The sequence below is a fragment of the Triturus cristatus genome, chromosome 5_1, assembly GCF_964204655.1.
Source record: "Triturus cristatus chromosome 5_1, aTriCri1.1, whole genome shotgun sequence".
Classification (NCBI taxonomy): Eukaryota; Metazoa; Chordata; class Amphibia; order Caudata; family Salamandridae; genus Triturus; species Triturus cristatus.
Genome location: NC_140587.1, coordinates 348,567,952 through 348,592,226, shown reverse-complemented (window position 1 = coordinate 348,592,226; position 24,275 = coordinate 348,567,952). Strand labels below are relative to the sequence as shown.

The following is a 24,275-nucleotide window of genomic DNA, read 5'->3' as shown; positions in this document are numbered from 1 at the left end:
GTAAATGCCCAATTAGAGGGGCCAGAACCTTAGTAAAGATGGGAAGGGAGGAACACCGGCCAAAGGCCAATACCTGGAATTGAAAATGACTGCCCAGAACACAGAAGCGGAGAAACTTCTGAGAGTCCCTAAGGACAGGGACATGGAGATAAACATCCTGCAGCCCGATGGAAGCCAGAAAACACCCCTGATTGATCAGATGCAGGATCACCTGCAAGGACACCATCTTGAACTTGATCAGAGGAATTAACCAATTCAACCATTTCAGATCCAAAATCAGTCTGAGGTCCTCTGTATGTTTTTCCACCAGGAAGAGAATAGAGTACACTCCCAGTCCCCACTGATCCACGGGCACCGGAACGACAACGCCTTTTCTCACAAGGCAACGTATGCCTTCCAATAGAGCCTCCTTCTTCAGATCATCCCTGGGGCAAGGAGTGACCCAAAAACCATCTGGGGGAGTCTGGACGAACCCAATGTGAAAACCTTCTGACACCACCTGAAGAACCCATTGATCCAACACAGTCTGCATCCAGCTATCCACAAAGAGAGACAGGCGACCTCCCACAGGACCAATGCTGGGAGTAGCCCAGTCAGGATTTTGAGGGTGCAGAAGAGGGGGAAGAGGCGGCAGGGAAACAGGACTTGTCAGAGGAAGGAGCACCACAGCCGCGCCCCCTTCCACAAAATGGCTGAAGAGCCCTCCTCTGATGAGCAGGACCAAAGGCCCGATGAGCCCTAAAAAATCAGGAATGCGACGCCCTCTCCAGAGCCAAACGCTTACAATCCTCTGCCGACTTCTTGACCATATCCTCCAAGGGAGCACCAAAAATCTTAACACCAGAAAAAGGGATGTTCATGTGTAAACGCTTCTGTGCTGCATCCGCCTTCCAAGAACGTTACCACAACAGGCAACAAGCCGCAACAGAAGACCCAGCCGTAGATTCCGCTGCCCACAAGTAATCAAAGGAAATGCTCCATCAGGGCGAGAGCGGGAGAAACGTCCACGCCCTGGTCCAACAACTCAGCCAACGACTGGAAGTCTTTCAACAATGACTGGATGGCATAAGAGGAATAAGTAGCAGCCCTAAAAGAAAAATTTGCAGCGGCAAAAGTATGTTTTACTGCTGCATCAACCTTCCTATCCACCGGGTCAGTAGGGGAAGCGTCCGCAGAAATAATAGCACACAGAGAAGACATGCCAGCCATCAAAGAATCCACCTTCACCGAGGCTGGATACTTAACAGCATAGTCCTGCAAAGGATATCTCATGGCCAAAAACCTAGGAAAGTCATTCCTATCAACATCCTTCCATTCAGACTCCAACACTTTCAAGACAGAGGAGTGGAGTGGCAAAGACTCTGGCTCCTTCTTCTGATACTGGGGAAAGAAATGTGCGTCCTTCACATTAACCTCAGACTCCGGAAACAACAGGTTGGAGTGACTGTGTTTAAGGACATCCTCAAGGTCTGAACACTGCACAAAATGACCCTTAAGTTCCACATGTTTCTCCCCATCAGAGTCCTGAAATGGACCAGGGTCCTTAGATGGAGGAACAGACTCCATGTTATGAAAAGCGGCAGCCACGGCAGATTGGATCATCTGTTGGATCACAGCCAGCAAAGGGACCATGTCAGCAGAACCAGAAGACTCCCCAGCATGGGAAGAACTCCAGTCAGCACCTTCCTCCATACTCTCCATGACTGAAATGCAGGAGAACCCCGGGACGGCAAGCCAGCATGCTTAAAAAGCATCCCATTGCCATAGCAACCTCAAAAAAACGCTACAGGATGGCTTCCATCACGCCCCTAGCATGCACACAACGTGCCTGGATTATGCAAATGCCTGCTTTAATTAAGCCGATACAACACGCCGACCTGCAAGGAGACAGCACTAAGCCACACCCCCAACAAGCCAATGCGCAACCCAAGTGCACCCGGACCAAAGCCGAGTTCCTGCGTTAATAAACCGGTAAGGCAGCGGGGCAGAGGGATCCTGCTGGAGAGCCTGGGCATCCCTCCAAACCCGTCGGGTCAAAACCAAAAAATGCGCAGAAAGGGGCACCCGAATGTCAAGAACAGCAAAACACCTGCTGAGTCCGCTAGAGCAGAACTCAGCAGGAGTCCTCCAGAAACATGAGGATTAAGCACAGCACATGGGAGTCTGCTAAAGTAGGACTGAGTAGGAAGTGTACAAGGGGGAAAAGAGAAATGCTAGGCAAATCAAAACCCCTTGGGGCATGAGAGCCCACTAAAGCAGGACTGCTGCCCCCACTACCTGACCACAGGAACAGCACTCTGAGTAGTGCAGAAACAAAAAAACAGGTTGTGGCTTGGGTCTTGTATCCTTTTATGTGATTGGTGGTTGTCACTGGGGGCCACATTGGAGGGATAGGGAGACTAGTCTGCTAAATTTTGCTTGGAGTTTCTGTGGGAACAGAATGCCCATGAGTAATTGCTGTGGCGAGGAAGACGGACAAGGAGGTAATGACTTTCAAGCAGGAACTTGTCTAGGCATGATCGTTCTAACATGTTTTTCGATGAAGAGAAGTCAAAGTCACCCCTTCACTCAAGACAGACCTGCATAATACAAAAGGTACTCCCTACACTCATCCTAGAACACAGAGTCTAAGATGCCTATTGACTGTCAACAGTGTAGTGTTGGTTCTGTACTCTGCAGGGACATTGCAGATTTTGAGGCCCATATCAAACTCCCAACGCTAAGTATCAGTTTAGTGTTGAGTCTGACTTCATTTAAACATTAGATTATTTTTATTATACTGCGACAATGATCATTATTTCATTTCTCCTATGTCAGTTAACCCATTTTCATGTACACCAACCACGTTCTTCGATATATGCATAGTTGTAAATAAACAGACATGGGAGGAGCCCACCCTACAGAGATACTAGCAGGCAGCATAACAGCAGGTGCTCCCACTGTGCTGAAAAACAGTATAGGAGCTGGTTACAGCATCATATAATACTAAACTTTAGAAAATCGAACCAATCAGTAAAATGTATCAAAAATCCAGCACCCATTGTTACGAAGTCAATATGCAGTCCCTCCTATCAGTCAAAAACATTGCATGCATATTCATTCATTTTCACGACCTTTGCTCTGTGTTCTTGTGAACATGGGTCCAATGCATGATCTATGTAGTCTTTTAAAAATTAAAAACAGCCTAATTAGCATGTCAGAGTGCATGCCCTTCACACATGTTAACACATTTATCCCGGTGCCTGGAATGCTGAAACCCAGCCGAATGTAAGGGGGGAGGGTGAGCATGTCTGCTGTGCCCAAAGTAGCTAAATGCATCATCGATAGAAGGCATATTGGCATGTGCAGTGATTAATGATAGACATCGATCTTTAATTATCACTGCACCAAACTGAGGCCACTTACACTGATACGCGCCTGGGCTGGCTGGGCTCAGTATGCTAAAGGCATTGATCTTTCCCCTACCTCTTGGCTCACTGGAGAGATGAATCATTCTGCCATACCTTGTAGTCAATAAGGCACACAGCCTGTACAAAAAGAAAAGCACGTCTGATTGATGCAATTAAAGACCTCTAAATGACTGAACCGTCAGGCAGGACCCATATCAATCTTGAAATAAACTATATTTTCACTTGTCCAGGCTGAATAAAGTTGAAATTTTAAACTGCTGGTTTCTGCAAGTAACCCTCTTCTTCAGCTGGTATAGAGTGTAATGAGAAGTCGTAATTACTAGTCTGTTGTACTGTTGGTGTTCCTCAAATGCATGTTTTGATAGGTGAAAATAGGCAGTAGTAGTGATGGGTACTAGCCCGCCTGTGTGCCATAGTTCTGTCTAGTTTTGTCGACTGCAAAGGAAAGCAGCAGTTTTACCTTTGAAATTCAATATGCCACCAGAGTATAGTGAACCAACATAAAAGCTGCACTACTCAATATGTAAAGGTGTAACCTGGGGTTAGGATATGGAACCATCGCCCTCCATTTACGCTTTGATTAGTGCGGCAATGTAAGAAATTGGGTTATTAGTTGCAAAGAATTTGAATCCTTCACAAGTAATATGTCAGCAACCTTCTATTTACTGGGAACCAAGAACCTCATTGTAGCACTTGACTCTCTCAGGTCAGCGAAACAGAGCAGTCCAAGGCCTACTTAAGGAGGTGGTTTGGGTCTGTACACCCATACCCCTGGTATGCAAACACAGCACTGAATAAATCATTGTCAAGTCAGTGCTTTTTCTTAAAATAGGAAAAGTACTTTATAAAACACAAACTACTGAATAGTGCACATTAATTTACAAATATGTACAATTAGGTAGATGGAAATACCTTTGTGAACACTTTACATTCCCAGCAAGCCCTAAACCTTAAAATCCCCTCCCCCCTACACTGCACATATTAGTAGGGATCATTTTCTAAAAGGTAGGCCTACTGACTTGATCAGTGTATCACCAGATTTATACAAGAAAAAATAGACCATCTACTGTTTCTGCACATCCATTGAAGTCAACGTGTTTTTTTTTACATACATTCATTGAAACATGTAAGCTTTTTCATATAGTATCATTTTCAATCAAATATTACACATTGAATCAAATGTGTGCATTAGCCTTTCTTTCACTTTTACTATGCTGTCACTACAGCTACTGAACTAACCAATAGGGATCCCCACATCCAGAGCCTTTGTACAAAGGCAGAAGATCTAGGAGTGTTTAAAAACCAAGTAAACTTCTCTTGGGGCATCTATATTACCCCCGAGAGACTTAGGGCAACCTTTGCTGAAAAACTGTGTGGGGCTCTGGTGGGGCTGCTGCACTCCTGGCAACTACCCGAATAATGTGCAACTTGTTGGTGGTGCCATTGACCTCCTTGGGCACAACAGGACACAATATGCTAATTTTTTGCATTGTGCAGCTGATCAGGCAGCATTTGTATGGGACGTTGCCTGATACCCTGGCCGTGCTCCTTTTTCAATTTTTGTTTTTGATTTTTTACCAAAGCGATTTGTGCCGCATTATTACATTTTTAATTCTGGGTGCACCTGCCCCCACATTGGGCTACCCAGCATCTCAGCACTCCTGTGCTGCCCGACTGACACTACGACTGACACTACTCTGTGTTGGCACAGGATCTGACGTGTTTCTTTTCCCAACCATGATGCCAGGTGCATCTTCTGTGCACCTTCTCCGAGGCACAGGGACAGGAGGCATGCATGTCCTGGTGGGCTTTGGGACTAAGGGTGCGTTCTCCCGGGGACTATTCGAGTTGTGACAGGTCCATGGGGATTGGGTCTCCCTGGGCTGTATGTGATCACTGGGAGGGGGCCAAATGAACTCTCATCCTCAGTTAAAAATGTAATATATGAGGCTGAACTGACACCCAGGGGCTGACCCTTCCTCAGGGGGGATTTAAAATTCACAGTGGAGTGCTCCAAACTCTATTTGAGGGTACTAGGCTACATGGATCTTTTTACTTGCCCTGGTGGGAAGATTTACTTAATCTTGGCATAGTTGTGCTCCTTGTGGGGGAGGAGGGCTTTAGCCACCAGGAGAATTTTTTGAGGCCTCCTAACCTCTAAGTTTTTTCTTGTTGTGGAACTGGCATTAGACCTGTCAACCTTAGGGTGGTCTTCCCCCAAACATTTTGGCTACTAACCTACAACGTTTTCTGGATTTAGTTTTTCTTGGCCTTAGACCTCTGTGCACTTTACCAATGCTAACTAGTGCTGAAGTGCTTGTGCTTACTCCCCTAAACATGGTTTGATTGGCATATATCTCATTGGTATATTTACTTCACTTATATGTCTTCTGTAAAGTGGTATACCATATGCACAGGGCCTGTAAAGTAAATAATAACAGTGGGCCTACAGCACTTATTGTGCCACCCACTTAAGTAGCCCTGCAAAACCTGCCCCAGGCCTGCCAGTGCAGCCTGAATGCAGAGTCCCCCACTATGTCAACATGGCATTTAAACCCCTTTGCCAGGCCTTAACCTCCTCTTTTATCACATATTAGTCAACTCTAACTGAGGCCCTAGGTAGCCCATAGTGTAGGGTGCCGTATAATTAAGAGGTTGGACATGTATTTTTAAGATTTACATATCCCGGTAGTGAAAAACGACCAAATTATTTTTTCACTACTTTGAGGCCTGCCCCCCCCCCCCCCAGGATAAAGTCACAGATTCATTATTTAATTTAATACGCTGTAATTCCTAATTGGTAACAGATAGATATGTCATGTTTGGTACCTATGGAATAGTAATGATAATCCCTCTTTAATGGTAAAGTCAGAATTTTTCATTACAATTCTGAAAATACCACTTATAGAAAGTTGGCATTTTCTTGCCCTCAGCCATTTTGTGCCTGTCACCTGTCTTAGGTCACATGACTGGGTGTAACTGACAATTAGAATTTGTGAATTCCTCCCAGACAGTCACACAAAAGAGGGATTAGTGTGCCTAAATGGGCCATCTGCTGGAAGGATGAGAGGGAGAGCTGAGCGCAACCCCACTTACACCTGAATATCCTGTGCTCTGCTTTCACACAAAGGGCTTAGGAACCCTGTATTGTCACTGCAGCCAGGTTGGAGCCAGGGCAGTGGAGTCAGGAAATTCTATGCACTTCATAGAACCTCTCCAGAAGATTCTCCAACCATCCAGAAGAAAGGCACCAGGGTATAAAAATAGGACCTCCATAGCCACTCTTCAGTTCACTGCTGAACCTTGTGGAAGGCCTCTCAGAGGACTGCGTGCTGCTGTGACTTGCTGTGTACTCTGACAAACTGCTGCTCTACCTGGAAGGACTGCTTTTGCTGCCTAGGGCCTGCTTTTAGCCTTCAGAGGCCAGTCCTGCTGTGGAACCCTGCATCTTCTCCTGCACCCAGGACTATCAGAAGTGCCTCCAAGTCCTAGCCTCCTGTTCAAAGCCACAGGGACAAAAAAGGATCCTACCATGTTGAACCCTCACCTGAACTCATCCTGAGTAAGTTCTGAACCCGGAGGAGTCCCACCAGTTTTGGACCCTTGGTTCTGATGTTTAAAGTGCATGAATAGCCAATTTCCAAAACTGAGGACTTAGACTAAATGTGGCCAAAAAGTGCTCTGAGGACCAGGAGGAAACTGGGACTAACCTGCTTGCGTGTCCACTCAAGGTGCATCACCGGTTGGATTGGCTTTGAGGCTCTTCCCGCTACGTTTTTCTCTGCAGCAGCAAATCCATTTCAGCAGTCCTTCCTCAAAGGTGTATCTGACCTTTTGGAACTGTCTTTGTCTACTGCCCTCTGCTTCATCCCACTGGAGTTTTTCAACTTCCATTATTGTGACTAAGTCCGAACGTAGAATTCTTCGCTACAGCTTCGACCCAAGGCCATCCAATGATGGCCCTACCTCCTCGGACACCTCCAGCAGCCTTGCCCCGCTGAACCTTACAGTCTCATACATTAGTATTCAAGAAATGTTTATGTCCTAAGTTAAGCACTGACCGGGCCCAATCCACTTCTTGTATACAAATCACACTCCATTACGGTCAGTCTTAACTTTCAATTTAGACTCGGTCTCACGCAACTATGTGTCAGCAGTTGGAACTTGGCTCTTTTAGGTGCTATTTTGAACCTTAAATTTTGGAAATTCATAACTCTGGTACTACTTGTTGGATGTTTGTCATTTTGGTGTTATAATTTACTATAAATTGCTCTATATTTCTAGATTTGTTTGGGATTTTTCTTGGGTGGTGTTTTCACTTTATTACTGTCTGCGTGCAGCATAAATACTCTATGCGTTGCCTCTAAGTTAAGCTAAGTTACTGCTTTTTGTGTCATGCTACCCAGGGCTATGCACATGTTAATTTATTGACTTTTTGTGGCTCACAGTGCAAGGTATTGTGGCTTTTGCGGGACGTAGGCTCACACTGCAGTCAACCAACAACCCATAAGGCTACTGTTGAACCTGTCTTCTGCTCAGGCTCCTGATACCTGCTTGCACCTGGGCACTTCTTCAGCTGCTGTTCTACAGCCCACCAGCAGAGTGCCCTTCCTGTTGTGACCAGCAGCTTTGTGTCAGCAGCGGAGTCATTGTCTCCCCTAATGAAACCACTCAGCTACAGGACTAGTCCACAAAAGATCTGGGGGAACCTTCCAAGGTCTACCAAAGCAGGTCGATCTCTCTATTTTCTCTCAGAGAGAATAGGGGGGCCAAAGAGATCTGGGTTAAATCCATAATTTCTTTGCTCACCATGCCACCCCAGTTTAGAACTCCTGCACAGCATTCTGGGACATTTAAATTTGGCAACGTCAAGTGGCCTGTGGAAAGACCTTCCATGAAAGCTTCAGCCCGATCCCAACTGATACAGCAGCCTGATCCTTACTGACAAAAACTTCAAAGAGGAGCCCCTCCTATGTTTGGCTCCAGAGGTCTCGACTTCCATTTTGATTTCGAGAGGTGTGGCTCACCTAGGCCTGGTGCAGTGTGAAGAGTTAATTAGCACATGCATATTTCCTCTTTACACCTCACTTTTCAGGAACTGGGCCAAACACTGTCAAATGGCTATCATATGTGGGGATGCCTTTGATACCTCTGCTGGCTTGCATAGTAATTTTTATGGGCCAGTATTGGTGTGGAGGCAAAGGCTTAGATTCTGACTATGGCTGAGCCAGGGAAATATGACAAATCTCCAAGTGCCACAAAGAGTACAGTTACCGTAAGATTAATTCCTGACCAGTATCTCTAGGCCTATATAATGTGAAACTGTGAAGTAGCACAGATGTTGCCCACAAGCTATCATGCAATGAGCACACGTCGTTTTCAGTAAAGATCCACAGATGTGCAGCATGAAGCCTATATCAGGGTCAGCACCATACCTAGAGGGTCTTCTCTGTGACAGGCAACCTGTGAACAGATACCCAGCAGAACCAGATGGTAGTTTCACACGCCCAGTCTTCACGCGTGTTCACATGGTTGTGTGTAACTAGTCCAGAGAATCTTACCACAGCTGCGGAGCAGTGGTCTTATCTAAGGTGTCTAAGTCCATTTCAGCAGTATTTGTTGTTAGTTGGAGAGGGTCACTTATAGTAAAATGAAGAGGAGCAATTGATCACAAGCAGTAATCAAACCATTAGCTCCTCTTAGCAACTGTTTATATTCTTGTTTGGCAATGAAATGATGTTCTGTTTTTAGACTCTCCCTCAACATTGTATTGCTTGTCCTGTCCAATTGTGAGACTGATGTTTCAAGACTGGATAGAAATGGCCTTACAAGCCCATAGGCGGTCATTAGCAGCGGTAGCCTTTGGGATATTGAAACAATGTGTCACTTGACATGTTTGTGTTAATGATTGCACTAGTATTTTATTCATGAATGAGGGCATGTGGCCACTAGATGAGTTGCAATGTAACATTCTATTGTCATGTTAATGCGTTTATGAAGTTGAATTTTTTGCAAACTTTACAATTTTAGGAAAAAATTGTAATTTGTAAAATTTTACATTCTGCCGCATTTCCTGGCAAATCATGACTTTTGTATCAATTTATGTTGCAAAAGGTAAACGTGAACAGAAAAAAAGCATACACTTGCCAAAGGGCGTAGAAAAACTCTGAAAAAGGCAAACTTGCAAATAAAATGTCTAATACATTTTCTATCTTTGCTGGGCCAGAGTGAAAAGTATCTCGCGAGGCGTAGAAAAACTTTGTGAAGGTGACGTTAAAGCAGACATTTTTGCCAACTTCGTGAAGAGAGAAATTGTGAAACTCTGCCAAAACGTTACAGAATAAAAGGGAACTTTGCGCGACTCTGCTCCTAGGTTTTTTTTTTAAACTTCCCCTCCTGTTCTTATGTTATGACCCTTCTGTCGCCGCAGGAGAGAGCTGCAATGTGACATCCAGTATATCACCCTAGACAGCTGTCCTTTGAACAACTGAGGTGTTAACATGGTTCAACGCTCCTTTGAAAGTGAATTCACAGCATCAATGGGGACGTCCACGTCACTGTCTCATCCTCAGTGAGACTACTCAAAAGTAACTCGGTTACAAAGTGTTCTGCAGCAACACAGACCCATTGGACGAAAAACGAGTGAAAAATTGACTTCAGCAAACAATCAATTCCACCGAATGGGCTACTTTTGATTTGAAGTTGATAAATAAACAGAACGATCGTCCGTGATTTATTGTTCACAAAAATCTGGCTCTTGTAAGCAACTTTGCGGAAATCATTTCATTGATTATTTTAACCCAATTCATTCAGCCTCGTAGTAAACATGCTGTGGGCTGCATTATGGAAGCCCCAAGGGGCTCCCATTTCTATTGTGTTTATCGCTGTTTCTTTTAGCCCCGAGAGATTCATATGCTTATTGCAGGGTGCGTGCACCAACAGATGGTCCATTCCATACTGTGCCTCCTGCGTCATACTTCCCGCCATTCCGAGAACATGCATTGAGAAGGATATTATTTTCTGTATTAAATCTTTTGTATATCTATTGGTCTAAAGTTAATACACATGCACGAAATTAGAGTAACTCATTCATCGTATTACAGTAACAATCATGGTAATACTATTACCACACTTCATTGATAACAATAAAAACTTTGGTCATAATAATAAATATAATAAAATGGTACTAATTTGTTGTGCGTCGTCATTCGCTTATTTTAGTCTATTCTGTCATCATGATATGTGGCATCCCCCAAGGCGCTGTGTTCCTGCAGCGATTTTCAAACTACGCATGGGGCACCGGGAGGTCAGCTAATCGATAAGGAGGATATCAGCATCCACGAGTGCGCAGATGATAGGCAGCTCTATCCACCAATCGTGTACAGCCACGATGGTTCTTGGACCTGTTATAACTCAATGGCGCTAATGTTATACTTGCCAGCATTCTGTAGACCCACCTGGCACCCCTAAAGAATGTAATACATCCTACGGTGCACCTCATCAATGGTCTTTAGACATCACACAGAATGAATCCGATCCTTAGAGATCGCCAGTAGATGTTGTGTCACCTACCCGACAGAAAATGATGGCACTGCACGATTCCAGCCACCAAGATTAAGATATCCTGAGCGGTACCCAAAGCACGTAGCAGTTGCATCATAAGACAAGAGATCAGGAAGTACAGGATGGGGATCACCAGGCTATTTCTGCTAACCTCTGAATGTGTGGAACTCCATACTATTTGACACCATCAAATGATCATCCCCTTGCATGTCAGAAAGGATCACAGATCCCTAGTCTTGACGTAATAGCTTGTAGGTGTGTATCCTTACTATAACCCAACTTATCTGAACAGTGCCCACTAAGTGTATCTGCTTCAGTACCGCACCATGCTCAACAAAGGTAGACAACATGTGCCCTTGCCTTGCACGCTAATCATTCTGCTAGCCCTTCCTCCTTTAGCAGTATAGTGCTTTTCCCTTCCACCCAGATCAGCCTCCTCCCTGCCTCTAACCCACTACGCACTCTTTGCCTCCTTCCCATTCTCAATTGCCCCATGTCAGCAGTGAATTAGTAAACAAGATTATGTTGGTGAAATACTGTACTCAGCATTAGCATTAGCATTAGCAACATAAACACATTATGTCTGCATCACATTAGGCATAAAACACATCATGCATAATCATCATAAGCATAAACACATTATGCCACCTCTGTAGGCATCACATTGGGACCTTGAGCCCTACCAACACTGTCCCCAGGCCAACTGGCCTTCCTCTGGGGCTCAAATGCCCTCTGTCCACAAATGTCAGGGTGTAACTGGGGCCTTCCACTGGCCCCTTGGCTGCCAATGCAGCAAAACACTGTGCGCAATGTGCTGGGGGCGTGGGGTGCGTCTCACCCCTTCCTCATCAAGAAAACAAAATGCCCCCATGTTGCAGTTGCCAGTGCTTCTGCAGTGCAGCTGTGAAAACAAGCACTGGCACCAACTGTGCCTGTTTAGCCCCCCTTCACAGGAACCCTTCCGGTCCCACTCACGGCACCACAATGAGGCCTCCAAACCGGCCCATCACGAAATCAACACTGGCATTTTCCGTGCCTAAGGGGCCCCACTCTGGCACTACAGAACACAATTGCCCCCCAACGTTGCAGCAGCCCGCTCTCCTGCGGGCCAGCTAAAAAAGACAGGCACTGGCACCCACAGTGTGCAAACTCTCCTTGACTCCTCCGATGTGGCAGGAAGGCACCGACAATGTGCCTCAGCAGACCCCTACTCGCGGGGCCTCTCCTCACTTCCCTGGTCTTTTCTTGGGTGAGGAAAAGGCACCGACCATGTGCCTTGCAGACTCCGTCCTCCTCTGGCCGGCATGCGGGGCTCTCCCTGGTGCACGGGAGTCCCGCTCACTCTCAGGCAGAAGATGCCTGACTTCCGGGTTGCTGCTCGGGGGGGGGGGCAGCCTCATTGGCAACCCTTTCATCGTTAGATGTCACAACCGGAATAGCTATACCCAGATAACCTGACCTATACTGCATCCGTGGCCCGTGCAACAATTCCTTTACCTACACTGGAACCCTTCTGATCGCTATTGGCACCCCTGACTCTGACATCCGCTGTCCTGGGAACTGCTCTCTGGTTCATCCCCTCATCTCGCTATACCAGAACCTAAACGGATAACCCATTGCTTGGTCTCCCGCCTGCCTCGGCAGGTAACCTTACATCCCCTGCCTCCTTAGGCAACCTGATCTGTCACTCAGACAATTTTGTCAATTGTAAACAGGCATGCTTATCTAAATGTCCTGAAGATGATCTCAATATCCCCACAAGGGATGGAAACGCTGTCGACACCTTGTACACCATATACGCTTGCCTAAAATGTCTTTATTTTTTGTGTAATGGTGTTCATTTGATATTTTGTTTGTTATAACAAACAAATTTCCTTGCCTGAACCCATTACTTTATGTTGTACGTCTTTTTCTGTTTAAGTAGGACACAGGCTTGTGTCCCATTTAAAATTGTTTCCTGTAAATACTAAATTCATTTGTATATTAAATATCTGCCCGGCTGGACAGATTCCTACACTATAGTACCTAGTGGGTCTATATTTATTTATTCTTTATTCTTCCCTGTCTGGGGACCATTGTTTTCAGAAACAGGGGTGGCAGCGGCCTCTTCGAGCAACACTGAGATGCGGGATGGGCTCCCGCTCCGTTTACTGTGGCACAAACGCGGGCCTCTCTTCTGGCATACGGGAGCCCCGCCCAGTACGTCGGCAATCACGGAGCGATGACTCCACTGCTCCTTCAACGCATTCCAGTACGGGATACGCTCCCACCTGGATTCTCCTTTCGGTCACGCCTCCAACCAGGCAGTTTGCCTGGCTTTCGGGTCGCTGCTCGTAGGGTGGCGGCCTCCCTTCTCAGCTCACAAGTGCAGGGTAGGCTCCTGCTGGTAAATACACAAATTCGGCGTGGGCACCAAACATGGGGTCACAGCCCCAGTATATATACACCATTTTCCTTTGTCCTGCCCTGGCACAGGGCTGAGGGAACCTGTCCCAACTGGTTCTGGAGGGTATTGGAGCACTTTGTTTACAGGGCTCCTCTTCCCATTTATCAGGTGGGTGCTCGGTCATCAGACACACCACAGGGGGGCAGACCCAGTATTCACTTAGGCAGGCACAGACCTATTCAGGGGACTACTCCTCCCACTACTACAATTACAGATCTCCTTTTCAGCCTAGCGCTGACTCACCCTGCCCTCCCTGGAGCCACACACACCTCACCAGCCCCTGTCACCCCACAACCAGACATGCAATACACATCAGGCAGGCAGCCACATAGCTCACAGAAATGGCAACTTCTAAAAGTGGCATTTCTAAAACAGTGATAATAAATCTTCGCACACCATTGCGCAGCATTTAATATTACTATTCTAAACATACCAAACTTGACCACGCGAGCAGCCGCACAGCAGTGAGAAACCAAAATGGCTGTTTGTCACTACTAGGACATGTCACACACTTAAGGTACATGTCCTACCTTTTACCTACAATGCACCCTGCCCATAGGGCTACTAACTAGGGCCTACCTTATGTTGTAAATTGAAACAACGATGTGATTAAGCATTTACTAAAGACATTAATTCCCCTTTTATAGATCGTGTTTTCTCTGTTATGTTGACCGAAGCTTGGACTCCATTTTGTATTGTCATGCTTCCACGTGTTCCCCACGAGAAGAGTCCAACCTCTGTGTTAGTTGCTCTTGCAATCTGCCTAGTAACAGTCTATAAATAGCTCCTTTGTCCATCTGGCACATGCCCAGACTTGACCACATCTGTTATCAGTTAGCCTTGCTTGACCATGTTTTCGCGGGCTCAAGGAGTGCGTTAGCTCCGCCCACATATTGATTCAGTATCGAAAATGACCATAAATGGTAATGTTCTTCGGCCTCATGTTGTATCCACCCACTTATGAGCCCCTCTATTATGTATAAAAGGGGACCATGTACGAAGGTTCTTTGTGCTACTCTATGCAATACTGAAGAGTGTTGTATGGATTGTAGGACCACCCTTAAGGGTTAATAAATGCTGTCTTTGTACTTTGCAGTTTCCGTGCCAACTTCCTTGTAGATTCCATTACAGGAGAGCGAACCCTTGTGTCCTGCGGGCCTAGCTGGGGCCTGTATTCATCAATTGGCGCCCGTCACGTGGGGCTCATCGGCGACTCGGATGCTCGAAGGACTGGTCGCGACGAAGGTGAGGAATTGGGCCGGGGACGTGATCACTGCCAGCGGCGTCTTAGCCCTGGCATCCCGAGGTTTTTCTTCCTTCCCTTCCGAGCTGACCGTCTGGGTGGCGCCGGTCCTCGACTGAGACCTCTTCTGTCGGTCTTGCCGTGAAAGCCGTTTGGGCGATTGTGGAGCTTGGCAGTTGGAATCTGGACTCTTGATTGGTAAGAACCGGTGTACGGTACTTGCTCCGAGTTTTTGAAGCCTGATCTGGCTATTTGAGTTTGATTTGTGATGACTAGTCATATTTTGTATTTGTCTTTGTGAATATATATGCGTTGCAACACATATAGGCAGGTAATGTGGAGAGATTTCTCCAGAGCTGTGTAACTTTGAACGGCGCAACGATTAAGTGCCATTTTTCTATAATATTGCATATTTTGCATTATTTCTGAGCATGCCTGCTTTCAGCGCACTCCGTAAGTGGTGTTGCTGTTTTGGGAACCGGTTGAACCTCGAGGAATCTGCTCCAGCTCCCCCAGAGGGGACTCCTAATAGGGATATGTATGTGAAGCATGGTCTTTCTTCCATAATGTACAGCACAGTATGGAGGAAATATACAAAAAAAGATCCTGAGTTGCGATGGCCTTTGTATGGATCGTTTGATATACGTAAGATTGAGTATGTGGAACAGTGTATGTGTAAGCGGCGTGCTCGTCAGGATATGTTTGAGTGTGTACGGTTGTGGGTGAAGGAGGTGCGTGAGCGAGAGAAGCGCGAGAAAGCGCTGTTTGATAAGGAACAACGGAAGAATGATCATGTGCGAGCACAGGAAGCGAAGCGTCGGGAGGACAGAGAGCAGACGGACAGGCAAGAGAAGGAGCGTAGGCTACAAGTTTCGGGTCAATACGCTGTTCGGAAGCCACTTTATCCTGTCCTTAATAATCTTGATGATGATTTTTATTTACTAGATCGCTCTCCGCCCCCTTATGTCGGCGCATCTGCTCCGAGGCCGCAAGATTCTGTCCCGGGTACGGGTAAGGTAGATACGCGGTCCATGTTATCAGCCGAACAAATGGCTGAGCTTCGGCAAATTTCCTTCCGTGCACTTAAAGGCAAGATATCCATAGAGGAATTTTTCCATACTTGGGGGCCGTGGCAGGAGAGAGATAAATTGTATTTTCTGGGTCATTTCGCGGAGGAAGTGATTGATGCTTTCCGGAAACGTTCTGGTGTTTTTGAGCCCGACGAAGTGTCATTGGATGCTAAAGCATTGCGTAATGGTGTTTTCTCTTTTTCTAAGGCTCCAGATACGGCTCGGCGGCTGTTCGCCTTGCGGGACGAGGTGCTGGTCTTTAAAGAAAAAGCGCGCCAGCGAGCAGGGGAGGAGAAGCAGTCGGATTCGTGCACAACAGAGGGCCACTCATCCACCTCCCAGTCAGATAAGGATGACATAGTGCATGTTAAACCAATGCGAGAGGCGGCGCCTTTGTATGTTCCTCCTAAAGGAGCGGGGACTAGCTCGGACATTACCTCCGCCGATGCTAAGGGATATTTTGTGTATAATTGGGTTTACACTCCGTGGCATAGGGCTGATGTTATGGCGTTGAAGAATGCGCTGCCCGACCCCCGCAAGAATCCAGCGGCCTTCTATGAAGAAGTCGAGGGGGCCTTGAATTCTTGCGTTATGACTTTAGCAGATATAGATTTGTTCTTTGGGCTTATTCTACCACCAGATATGTGGCGATCTGTGCGAAAGGTAGATGATGTTGCCACTTTTAAGGCTCAATGGTCTGAACTGGAGGATGAGGATAGGGAGAGGAAGCCTGCGCAGAAACCGCCCCAGAATATTTTAGATCTCCCTGCTGCTATTGTGGCTAAGTTGAAGACAATTATCCCCCCTAAAAAGATTGACTGGAATATGTTAGCTGCATGTGATGAACACAAGCCCCAGCTAGGCCCGCAAGAGACAAGGGTTCGCTCTTCTGTAACGAAATCTATAAGGAAGTTGGCACGGAAACTGCAAAGTACAAAAACAACGTTTATTAACCCTTAAGGGTGGTCCTACAATCCACACAACACTCTTCAGTATTGCAAGGAGTAGCACACAGAACATTCGTACACAGTCCCCTTTTATACACAACAGAGGGGCTCATAAGTGGGTGGATACAACATGAGGCCGAGGAACATTACCATTTAGGGTCATTCTCGATACTGAATCAATACATGGGCGGAGCTAACACACTCCTTGGGCCCGCGAAAACACATGGTCAAGCAAAGCTAATTATAACAGATGTGGTCAAGTCTGGGCATGCGCCAGATAGACAAGAAAGCTATTTATAACTGTTACTAGGCAGATTACAAGAGCAACTAACACAGAGGTTGGACTCTCCTCGTGGTGAACACGTGGCAGCATGTCAATACAAAATGGAGTCCGAACTTCGGCCAACATAATGAGGAAAACACGATAAAAGGGAAGCATTAATGTTTTCAGTAAATGCTTAATCACATTCTGCTTTAATTTACAACAGACGACCCTTTCAGCATTTACTGAAGACATCTGGTTTCCAAGAATAATCATCGTATATGTCAATTATCATCATTCCTTTAACCTCTTTAGCTAGACCCTTCTGGCGGGCAACATCGGCAATAGCTTTCTTATCTGGAATGCAGAATGAAATGCATACGGAACAGCACAATGGTCCACATTGAATACACATACAGAAAAGGAACAGAATTGCTACAATAATACAGAGACCAGTTAGAACCTTCCAACCCCAGGCAGTAACCAACGCCCAAAACCATCCAGAAAAGGACCAAGTGCCGTTTTCTGTGCGGATTTCAGCTGCTATTTTATGCAGCTTGTTAATGGCGTTATAAACGGATGGCGTATGATCAGGAATGAACACACAGCAGCTACTTCCAATAATTTTACAGGCTCCTCCTCGATCAGCTAGCATTACATCTAATACCATACGATTCTGCAATGCAACAATCCTAGTAATTTGTAATTCTTCCGTAAGATTCCCAAGAGCAGCAGCAGTCTGATTAGTCACAGCTTCTACCACTCTCGTTAATCTTCGGATCTTCCTACTATTCAAAGCGGCTCCAACAAAAAAGAACAATCCTAAGTTAAAATCAATATACTGTTGCAAACTGGTATCTGTTTGATCCACCTCATCAATTGATAAAGTACGTTTATATCTATTTACAGTCACATTATTCAACAGTTTTAAATCCTTATGATATGACGCAGGTGCTAAGAATACAGGAGGTAATAGGAATGATACATAGCATACCCCAGACCACCCAGCCGGCAAACGGTAATAACCTTTATTTCCACATACAAAGTAGGTATTATGGGATGCTAGGAAGGTGCTGTTATTTAACCCATCGATGTTTAACACGGTTATGCAATCACTGACACCAACAGGGATAAAACCCACACTCTGGACACACAGGTCCGCTTGGGCTTGTGCTACTTGGATTACGAATTTGTCCTTCCCCACAGTGTCTCTGGTGTTCGTGAAGATATAGGGGATGGATTCATTGTCCGGTCGGTACTCTTCCCATTCCCAAATTGTCCCATTCGCTTGTGGATATCCATTCTTGTCCTGATGACATTCTTTATTAAGTCTGAAAAGCAATCGTCCCACTGTCGGTTTCCGAGTGGCAAACAACAAAGTGTACCATGCTCTACAAGAGCCATTGTGAGAGAAAGGAAGTGGTATGAATGGCGTCCCACCTTTCTTCTGATGGGCTGGCATCATCCCACATATCCAACAGTTCGTAGCATTTGTAGCAACGTGGGTGTGATGCAGCATCTGAATGAAAGTGTTATTCAAATAGGATTGTCGATGCTTCAACTCTTGATATGGCAATGTATAAAAGTAGTGCTCCGCAGGCACTGGAGTCGTCAACACAAGCGTCTCTCGAGCAGGAGTTGCCTCCTCCACAAACCATGTGGTTATACCAACGATAGCTACTGTTAGCATGAACCCCAACGCACAAAGAATTTTCTTCTTCTCCATGTCAAAGGAAATAATACCCTGATATCTTCCTGAAACTAAAAAGTCTGTCAGAACTCTTCCCCTTGGGCAGCGGTTGATTTCTTCACCAGCGGGCCAAGACGGGTGTCACTACACTAATGCAGGGCTGATCCCCCCCCCTTGCCTCATCGGCTCTCCGTTTCACTAACCCAAGGGCCGTTCTGACAGTATGTCCCAGTACTGGAAATCTCACTTCCTTGGTCGCAGATGATATCGCCTTCCTCCAGAAGTCGTGTGGTCCGAAAAGAGCTCCTCAGTGTCGTTTGGCCCCGCAGCACGGCCTGTCTCTGCTGCTAGGATGTCTCGTTGATCGGTCAGCACGGCAGACTCCACCAATCCGGGCGGTACCTTTCGACAGTGCAAGGAATGGATCCAATTCTTCCTGTTCGAGACTCGCACTGCCATCCTCGTTGCAAGAAGGACTTGCTCAGGTCCTACCCATCTCGGCTCCAAACTGTTCGATCTGTCGAAAACCTTTATCATTACATGATCTCCAGGCCGGAGACCATGTCCTTCGCCAGTAGACCGATCAGGGAGCGCCTCTCGGACCTGTTGATGAATAGAAACCAAGTTATCCGTTAACTGTGCCAGATAATCACTCATCATCACACAAGGTACATCATACACAGCCTTAGGCCTTGGTGGACCCCAGATATTCATTGGGCGTCCAAATACAATCTCATAGGGTGTAAGGCCGGTTCGAGAGTGTGGCACCGACCTAATTGACAATAACGCCAGTGGCAAGGCGTCTGGCCAAGTCAAAGATGTTTAAGCTTGGATTTTGGCGATCTTAAGCTTCAGCGTACCATTATACTTCTCGACTAGTCCTGCAGATTGGGGGTGGAACACGGCGTGGAACTTCTGGGTGACGCCTAGGCCCTTCAAGACATACTTTATAACATCCGCTACAAAGTGAGGGCCATTATCACTCCACAGAAGTCTACAGACGCCGTATCGGGGGAAAAACTCTTTCAGCAATAGCTTCGCTGTAGTCATTGCAGTATTGTCTTTCGCAGGGTACGCCTCAACCCATTTACTGAAGGCGCAAACCACTACTAGAACATACTTCAAATTGTTACAGCGCTCAAGCTGGATGTAATCCATCTGCAGAACCTCAAAGGGTGCAGTGGGTGTCGCAAATCCTCCTGCTGGAGTTCGAGTGCCTTTCCCTGGGTTATACTTCAGACAGATCATACAGGTCTGCACCACCCTCTTTGCCGTACTAGCAATCTCTGGATGCTCCCAGACTTGGGTAAGCAATTTCACAATTGCGGAAGCTCCAACATGTGCTAGCCCATGTGCCATCTGGACCATAGGTTGTACAAAAGCCGTGGGTAATTTCCATCTATCCATCTGCTTATTTCTCCAGCAACCCTCGTCATCCAGTTCTCCTTCGCTAGCCCATTGTTCCCGCTCTTTGTCAGAAGCGGTCTTTTGTATTTCTCGCACTTCCTCCTTCGCATCATGCCATCTCTCCACCTGTGACTTCACTACATACATGGCAGTAGTACCGGGCTGCATCGCAGTCTCCCGTGCTACTCGATCCGCTAACGCATTCCCTTCTCCAACCTTGTCAACTACTTTCCTATGGGCGCTACACTTAACAATGGCGATTTTCTTTGGGTATGTCAATGCAGTTAAAAGATTGTGGACTAACTCCCCATGCATTATCTGTACCCCATGTGACGTTAGAAACCCTCTCTCCTTCCAGAGTAGGCCGAAATCGTGCGCTACTCCGAAGGCATAGCGGCTGTCTGTGTAAACATTCACACACAATCCTGTACTGAGCTCACACGCTCGTGTTAACGCTATCAGTTCCGCGGCTTGAGCTGATTTCTGTGGTATGCGTGCTGTCTCCACTATCGTCTGTAACGTGGTAATTGCATACGCTGCTGAAGTCGTACCATCTGGTAGCTTCAGGCATGATCCATCCACCCACAACTCTCCATCTACATCTGAAAAGGGCGTATCCTGGAGATCAATACGACCCTTTGTTTGTTCCTCAGTCACAAGAATACAATCATGCGCTTTCTGTGCCTCAGGCTGGTTCTCGGGGTATGGCAACAATGTGGCCGGGTTTAATGTCACGCACCTTTTTAACGTAATATGAGGAGCTAAAAGCGTCAACTCATATCCCGTTAAACGGGCACTGGTCAAATGCTGCGTCTTTGTTTGATTAAGCAGGGCATCAACAGCGTGGGGAACTAACACCAACAGTTTATGGGATAACACAATTCCTTCACTCTGCCGTATTGACACAGCTGTCGCCGCAACCGAGCGAAATCACCCTGGCAATGCTCGGGCGACAGGATCAAGTACAGCCGAAAAGTATGCACAAGGGCGCTGCTTATCGCCGTGCATCTGCACTAAGACTGATAATGCACATCCATCTTTCTCATGCACATACAACGAAAAGGGTTTTGCATAATCAGGGGTCCCTAACACTGGTGCTGAACAAAGGGCCTGTCTCAATTGCTGAAAAGCAGCGTCACACTCATCTGACCAGGGGATCGGGATGGGCGTGTCTTTTGTCAAGAGAGCTAGTAATGGCTTAGCTATGTGTGAAAACCCCAATATCCACTGTCTACAAAAAGAAACAAGACCCAAAAATGCACGCACATCCTTCTGCGTGGATGGCCTCGGTGTGTCCAAAATTACTTGGATACGATCTGGTGTGAGTGCACGCCCCTCCTTAGACAAAAGGTGACCCAAATAAGTCACCTTTGGTCTACAGAATTGCAATTTCTTCCTAGAGACCTTGTGATTGTGGGATGCTAAAAAGGAAAGTAAGGCTATCGTGCTTTTCTCGCACAATTCCAGGGTGTCAGCCGCCAACAGGATGTCATCGACATATTGAATGAGGGCGACCCCGTCGAGTAAAACAAAGGAATCCAACTGTCGCTTCAAAGCCTGACTATAAATACTAGGGCTTTCTGTATAGCCTTGGGGAATTCTACAAAAACGATAAGATCGATTGTTTAATGTGAACCCAAAAAGAAATCGGCTATCAGGGTGAATGGGAATAGAAAAGAAGGCATTTTTCAAATCAATCACTGAGAACATGGTCGCCGTAGGCGGGACCAAGGTAAGCAACGTCGTGATATCGGAAACCACCGGGTACTGAGGTATCACGATCTTGTTTACCTCCCTCAAATCAATTATGAACCGATAAACCTTTGCATCCGTGTCCTTTTTCAGAATAGGGAGAATCGGACTGTTACAGATATTATAGGGAACTTCTTCCACTACTCCTACTGCGATCAAATCTTGCACAATCTGTATGAGAGCTTCCTCGCCCTCCTGGGAAATACGATACTGTGGGAGGCGCGGTAGTACCGCCCCCTCCTGGACACTAATGTGGACCGGAGGAATCACCATTTGTCGGACATCTGTGTCCGAAGTCGCCCATAAAGCTCGGGGGAGGGTAGCCAACAACGCATCCTCTGAGATCGTACACATCCGCCCAGATCGGGGGTAGTTGTCATTTAAAATCACCCTCACACCCTCAGGGGAACAGCGGATTGTAGCCCTAAAGTACTTTAACATATCAAGGCCCATAATGTTATCCGGTGTGTACGGAGCAAGCAGAAACGGACAAGGCGCAGAAAAACAATCAACTTTAAATGCAAGGGGCTGTGAAAGAGGGCTTCGGGAGAGTGTACCGTCAAACCCTACCGATGTAACTATTGAGCCGGATGGGGGAGCCCCCGGAACCAAGTACCTAGACAATGCACTACGTGTCGCTCCTGTATCCACTAGGAACTGATCAGTAGAACCTAAAACCTCAGCCGATACATAAGGACCCGTCTGATCGACCGGCACCTCAACTGATTCGGACCCCCATCCTACGCATTCCTATGCATGCTGGGAATCATGATATCCCGATCGATCGATGTCCGATACATGATACTGGTGCTGGCGATCAAAAACATTTGAGCTATCTCGGTGCTGTCCAGCAGTATCGAAACGGACATTATCGTTGGAAGTCCCTCTAAAGTTCGAGAAGCCCCCTCTACCTCTCGGGCCACCCGGGGTGTGCCCCTGACGCGAAGCACGCAACGCTGGGCAATCCCTGGCCCAATGGCCCAACTGCTTGCAATACGCACACTGGTTCCTATTCAAATCAGATCGGCCCGAAGGGGGACCATAAGATCCGCCCCTTCCCCTATTATTATTACCCCGGCGGGGCGGGCCATATACTTGTGCTAACATCACTTTGGTTTTGAGATCTTTCGATTTCTTCTCCTCCTGGCCCTTCGCCTCGTGCTCCTGACGCTCATAATACTGGGCGATGGTCAGAAGGGCCGTCGGTGTCGCGGAGGACCAAGAACTCTCACTCGCTTTTAACCGGGCCGCAACTGCCGGCAGCAGATTAGCCACATATTTGTCCGCGAAAAGGTGGCGGCCCGTGTCGTCAGTAAGCGACTGGCCACTAAAATCATGAAACGTCTCCTCAAAACGCGTAAAGAAGTCCGCGACTGACTCGTCAACTTTCTGCTTACACGCAGCTAACATATTCCAGTCAATCTTTTTAGGGGGGATAATCGTCTTCAACTTAGCCACAATAGCCGCAGGGAGATCTAAAATATTCTGGGGTGGTTTCTGTGCGGGCTTCCGTTCCCTATCCTCATCCTCAAGGTCAGACCACCGGGCCTTGAAGGCAACCGCATCATCTACCTTTCGGACAGAGCGCCACGTATCCGGCGGTAGGATAAGGCCAAAGAACAGGTCTATATCCGCTAAGGTCATAATGCAAGAATTCAAGGCCCCCTCGACTTCTTCATAGAAGGCCGCTGGATTCTTGCGGGGGTCAGGCAGCGCATTCTTTAATGCCATAACATCGGCCCTATGCCATGGAGTGTAAACCCAATTATATACAAAATATCCCCTTGCATCGGCGGAGTTAATATCCGAGCTAGTCCCTGCTCCCTTAGGAGGAACAAACAAAGGCGCCGCCTCTCGCATTGGTTTAACATGCACTATGTCATCCTTATCTGACTGGGAGGCGGATGGGTGGCCCCCTGCTGCAGACGAATCCGACTGCTTCTCCTCCTCCGTTTGTTGACGTGCTTTTTCTCTAAGGGCCAGCACCTCGTCCCGCAAAGCGAACAGCCGCCGAGCCGCCTCAGAAGCCTTAAGGGGAGAAAAAACACCATTACGTAATGCTCCGGCATCCGAAGACACTTCGTCAGGCTCAAGGATACTAGAATATTTTCGGAAAGCAGCAATTACTTCTTCTGAGAAATGAGACAGAAAATACACCCTCTCTCTATCTTGCCACGACCCCCAAGTATGGAACAACTCATCCTTAGACATCTTGCCCTTAAGTGCACGGAGGGAAAGTTTCCGAAGATCAGCCATATGCTCGGTCGATAACATGGACCGTGTGTCGACCTTACCCGGAGCCGGACCAGAATCTTGCGGCCGCGGAGCAGATGCGCCAACATAAGGGGGCGGAGAGCGATCTAGTAAATGAAAATCGTCATCAGGATTATTAAGGACAGGATAAAGTGGCTGACGAACAACATATTGACCCGAAACTTGTAACCTACGCTCTTTCTCTTGTCTGTCCGTTTGCTCTTTGTCCTCC

General features: G+C 46.9%; 1 protein-coding gene across 1 annotated transcript in view; it reads right to left on the bottom strand.

The window, feature by feature from the left end:
* The window catches only part of CSMD3 (CUB and Sushi multiple domains 3), a 2,836,509-nt gene that overhangs the window by 1,503,255 nt on the left and 1,308,979 nt on the right, over positions 1 to 24,275 (bottom strand). The gene's annotated exons all lie outside the window — the stretch shown is intronic.